Here is a 5,955-nt window from a genome sequence, read left to right on the forward strand (position 1 = left end):
GAATCCCCGAATTTCAGAAAAAATGCCTCCGTGAAACAAAATGAATTTAGCATAAACATGTTCTTCAAGTTTTTCACTAAAAATTGTCGCTTTGAAATTTTGTTTTACAAGGGCATTCGTTTTGTAAATTTCAAAAAAATCGAAACGATTTCACTGATATCACTTTCAACTTCACCTGTACGTTAATTTTTCATTGCTGCTTAAGTGCTACTGCTAAGTTCAGTGGATAAGGTCGTAGAATTTAAAATGTAAAGACGTCACACTTTTTTACGACTGGGTTCGAATCCCTCACGGACACAAGATTTTTTTTAAATATTATATTTTCCATCTAGATTTTTTTTTATTAATTGAAACATACTTACAATGTGCCAAGTTTGAAACAAAATTCCAATCTAGACACTGTTTAGTTTGTGAATGGGAGTCGCAACAAACACACCGAACACAGCATATACCTGTGTTTTAAAAGTCAAAGCCGTTGACGAAAATTCTTAGGTTTTAAAGCTTTGAAATAAAAATGTCAAACAAGGTAAATAACTGTTAAACAGTTTGAATCGATAAGACAATATGCATTCCAGTAGAAAATTGCTATGGTAATCAATGTTTTCAGGTGCACGTACTTGGAATTTTGTTGAACTTTATTAATGCGTATTAAACTTCCCATATTTTGTTTTGTGGTCAGAGTTATGTACAAATGGTTGTAGAAAATAATGCATAAGAGTATAAGAGCTTTTAGACTGTAGTATTATAGAATATTAAATATTTGATACACCCGTAACCCTATATAGTGCGTTTAATACTCAGAAAAATTAAAATGATTTAATTTTCACGATTTCAAATATTATGTTTAGACTATGTACGGACACATAAAATATTTAGCAGATGTGGAGGACTCTGTGGTGTCTTTATCTCGAATTCACAGGTAAATATCGAATAGACATATGAATGAAAATGATTTTTGTATATATCAAACGTTGTTGATATACCGAAATGTTGAGGTTAAGGCCACAGTAAGATATGTTTTTCTGATGTGAAAGCTTTTGAATAAATTTTACTTCACTAGAATATAAAAACAAACTAATCTAAAGGCTAATCTTTCTCTTACTCTCTGCTTTTCTGCTTCACCGTTCAGTTCTGGTATTTGGAGTTTACGGGGTATAACTTTAGGTTAGGAAACACGCCACGTGTTGTAAATTGATGCTTTTTCTGCATCTTTCGTAACGTTAAAAAAAATATTATTTTGCGAAATTAAATTGCTGATTCCAAAACTGAATGTGTTGTTTGAAACCATATTCGTAGTTAACATGACAAGGACAAGACGTGCGTCTAAATCCGGCAGCAAGCGATCTCAATGCATTTCTATTTTATTGGCCATTTCAGATGAATTACAAACCGAGAAGTCACGTTCTAATAACCACAGTCGCGCACCTTTGATTTTTTCGATGTTTGATACATGTAAGTATTGGACTCTTGCTGTACCCATTTTACAGTTTCTTTTCATTATTAATCCATTAGATGAAGATTAATTGTGTTGATAATTCTAATTCACATGTATCTTTTAGTAAATCAGTGATTACTGAAATCAAAATATGATTATAGCATCATTCCTTTAAGTGATTTGAACTACAATGCTGTTAGAATTTAAAGAACGAAACAAAATCTATCTTAGGAGATCAATCATGGACGAATGCTTATTTTTTAAGAACTTGGGAAGTCTTTACATACATTGAACTAAAACCGAAATGAATTAGACTCTATGAATATTATATATTTATTCATTTTAGCGAACATTTTTACGCAAATTGTTTTACAGATCAATCGATTAGCGAAAATTCTGTTGTCAATTTGAAAAGAAAAAAAAAAAAAAAAAAAAAAAAAAACAACAACAAAAAACCAACAAAAAAGAAAAAGAAAAAAAGTCAACATAATTTGTTTTCTTTCCTTATCTAAATGCTTACTTGACAATTTAAAATTTCTTTCATATCTAATATTGTATATCCATTGTCGATTTCAAAAATTGAATTATGTTTCTCCTTTTCATTTTACCTGTGTAATACGGTGCATATTATTTTTAAATTCCCAATATTGCACATCTTAAATCATCACCGTTCAATTTCACCCTTTAACTATTATTTTTCACCTGGATGCCATTTTTATTGGATAATGATATCCTGTTATCGCATGAAGGCACATTTCACGTGTTAAATTCATTCTAATTCTTTACCATAATGTAATAAAAAGAGAAAGAAAAATAAAAGATAAAAAGAGGAAGAAAGCAAAAAAAAAAAAAAAAAAAAAAAACCCAAACCCAAACAAAAAAAAACAAAAAACAAGAGGTACACAGACCTTAACAGTCACCAAAGCATCATAGCACGTACAGCAAGCCTCATATTTGCATATAATCCTAAATGTGGAGTAGTTTTGCACGTTTATGAACATACATACAATTCCTGTTCTATTACAGAAAGAAAAATAGACGTTTAAATCAATTAATCATTTTAACACATCCAGATGCCTGAACTCCTGCCCCCGGGATCGTTAATTCTACAATTTATGATAAGTGCATTACGGACACTATGCCCATGCGTTTAGTTTATTTCCCTTTACTGTGATCAAACTCATAACTCCTACATGTAAAACTTATACGGTACCAATTTTGATGCACCAGATGCGCATTTCGACAAGTAATGTCTCTTCAGTGATGCTCAACCGAAATGTTTGAAATCCGAAATAACAATGAAGTTTTAGAGCTATTATATTACATGCAATACAAAATAGATAGTTGGACAGGCACGGACCCCTGGACACACCAGAGGTGGGATCAGGTGCCTAGGTGGAGTAAGCATCCCCTGTCGACCGGTCACAACCGCCGCGAGTCTTACATGTATATCCTGATCAGGTAATAGGTAAACATATATTATTACTACAGTAACTTGATCCAAAGAGTCGGATCACGTCGAGTTGACAGGCGCGGATTATCAGATCACACGAGACGCGAAGCGTCGAGTTTGATCTGATGATCCGCGCCTGTCAACGAGACGTGATCCAACTCTTTGGATCAAGTTACTGTAGTAATTATAAATTTATTATATACCCCCTATGCATTTTAAATCCACATTTATATGATACTAAATGTAATCCAAATTATCAAAAATACAGACATACAGTGAAATTATGTTTGTGTGCAGTTTTGTTTGTGACGCGGCCAATATTTTAAGCAAAAAACGTTGCGTTGACGCATTGTGACGTCATTGTGACGGCATCAGTTTCAGAGGATACTGATACGGAATCAGAAAGCCACAGTGTGGTGATCCGGAAAACCGGAACACACGCTGTGAAATCCACAGTATCAACAAACGATACATTGATGGGTATATAATAAACGGAGTTATCCGCAGTCAAAATCAGTGTGGTCTGTGGCCGCTGGAATTAGAACCCCGACCTTTCGCATGCAGGGCGAAAACTCTACCTCTAGACTACCGCGATGTAGAATGTAAATTGAAGTATTATAAGGTAGCATGGGATTGAAAATATCATAGCATATATATCAAAGTTAGAATTAGGAATAATAGACGGAAGCAGAGAATTATGGCGGTACAGAAAATGATATTAATAATGATATTTACTAATGAAATATGTTAAAAATGAAAAAAAAAATCACATGCGTTTGATCCTTGTCTTTTTCCAAAGGTAATGTAAAAACATTTGAACGGTTCTGTCACTTATTCAGAGGTTGGAATGAATACAAGTATGGTTTCGGGGATTCGGCTGCTGATATTGGATAGGTATATCTGTTTAGAATGTTGGGATTATGCAACCGGAAGATATGAAAACACTTCTGTACAGTGTTTATTTGAACTCTGAAGTAAAACTGTAGTAGATGCTATTCACATGACGTCCTGGTAACGTTTATGACGTCATAGTACGGCATATAATACATAATCTAATTGTAAATAGATCTCTCTGATCACAAATAAGGATTGCTAAACTGTCCGAGTTTCACGACAATATCAAACTAGCTCTGCACATTAGTGACATTTGATAAGTCCTAATTTGTGCACTTGTAATTACCAGCTTCATTGTATCATTATAGAAGAGTTCTGGGAAGCTGTCGTACTACACTCATCGAGTTACCCCCTTTATATATCAGATTCATTATTATTGGAGTCATTATTATTGTTGTCTAGAATTTATTAAGGTATACATTGGACAGTTTATATTGCCCTTTAGGAAATCATCGTATTTATGAACTGATATCCCAAGGTTTCTATGAGCTGAGAATAGACATGACAGATTTTCCTGGTGAAACACAGTACGCTTCGTACAAACGATTCACGGTTGGCAGTGAGGGCGAAGGGTATTCCTTGAAGGTCATGAATTATGAAGGAAATGCTGGTGTGGAGAAAATCTATCTTAAACATTTAACTGATTCTTGTTCATTAGAGACGCATAGGGTTAACATATCACGCCTCAATTGTTTTGCTACTTAGATTATGAATTACTTCGTCATTACACCAACTTACAAATATAGTATTTTTGTCACTCAGTGAGTAACCGTTGGCGGATCTGAAAGGGGCAACGCTACGGTGTAATTTCCCTCCCCGTTTTGGTTGGAACATTTGATTTCATTTTGTGGTGGCAGTCCCCTTATTTGATGGGAAACGTATCATCCAAGTTCACAAACCCTACCCGCTTTTAAATATTTTTTAAAAACAAAATCCAAGTGTTAAACTATCCATTTTACAGATTTGTATGACATGGTTCTTTATTGATTTAAAATGATAAGAGTATTAATTGTATGGTAACTCACATTATGAGGTTGTTAAGGATAGATTTTAAGTCCCATATGAGGTGGGTCAGATTTTGATATATATCTAGTATATCCGTACCACTGAGTATAGATATCACAATGTTTCGAGAATAGATGAAACAAAATTTATGGAATAACTCGACAATTAAATAAACACGAACCACGGAAAGGAGGTTCTATGAAAAAAGAAACTTTGCTTCAGATGAAGTTTTAATTTGCTGTAGGTGACTCGTTGATGTCTTACCACAATACAACCAAATTCTACACAAAGGATAATGACTACAATGATAGTTCTAAACGATTCAAGGGGCGTGGTGGTACAAATGCGGTACCCAGCCTAACCTAAACGGACAATACTTTATATATATATATATATATATATATATATATATATATATATATATATATGTATCTATCTATCTATCTATCTATCTATCTATCTATCTATATATATATATATATATATATATATATATGTCAAAACTTGAAAATAACATTTCATTGTTAGCGCTTTCGGCTTTCGTGCCTCTTCAGACAGTTATAAAATGAAATAATATTGCTAAGTAACGTCAACATAACACGACGTAAGTAATTGTCCTTTGTGACGTCATAATAAATTACACTGGTAGCGGTATAATACACACAATACTTGGAAATCAATTACAGGGTTCAGTTAAATGTAGTTTCAATTTCACACAATTATTTTCTATTAAGTTTGGGATTAAACAATTTTATAAAGTATTCTTGCTTTGTAACTCTGGAAATTTCGCAGTCATTATTCATTTTCTAAAATGGAAATATGTTGAAGTCTCTATGACCACAATTAGCAGAGTGTTCGGAACATGGCGAATTTTGATACTTGGATCGCGAATTTGCTGCTTGTGGACGCGCACACGGGCGTTCAGTTTGGTGATTTGTCCGATGTAGTTTTCATTACAGGTAGGGCAGGTCATACAATATATCTCGTTTTTTTAAAGTGAAAAAATGGACTGTTCGTGATTTTCAAAGATTCCTTTAGTATTTATGATGGATTGACTCTCGCTTCAATACACTAAATTATAAATGAACTCCGAATATCGATATCATACCATTTGCATTGAGAGTTGGTTGATTGAAAAGTTATGAACATGAAGAAGTGATTCTGGAAA

The sequence above is a fragment of the Ostrea edulis genome, chromosome 7, assembly GCF_947568905.1.
Source record: "Ostrea edulis chromosome 7, xbOstEdul1.1, whole genome shotgun sequence".
NCBI lineage: Eukaryota > Metazoa > Mollusca > Bivalvia > Ostreida > Ostreidae > Ostrea > Ostrea edulis.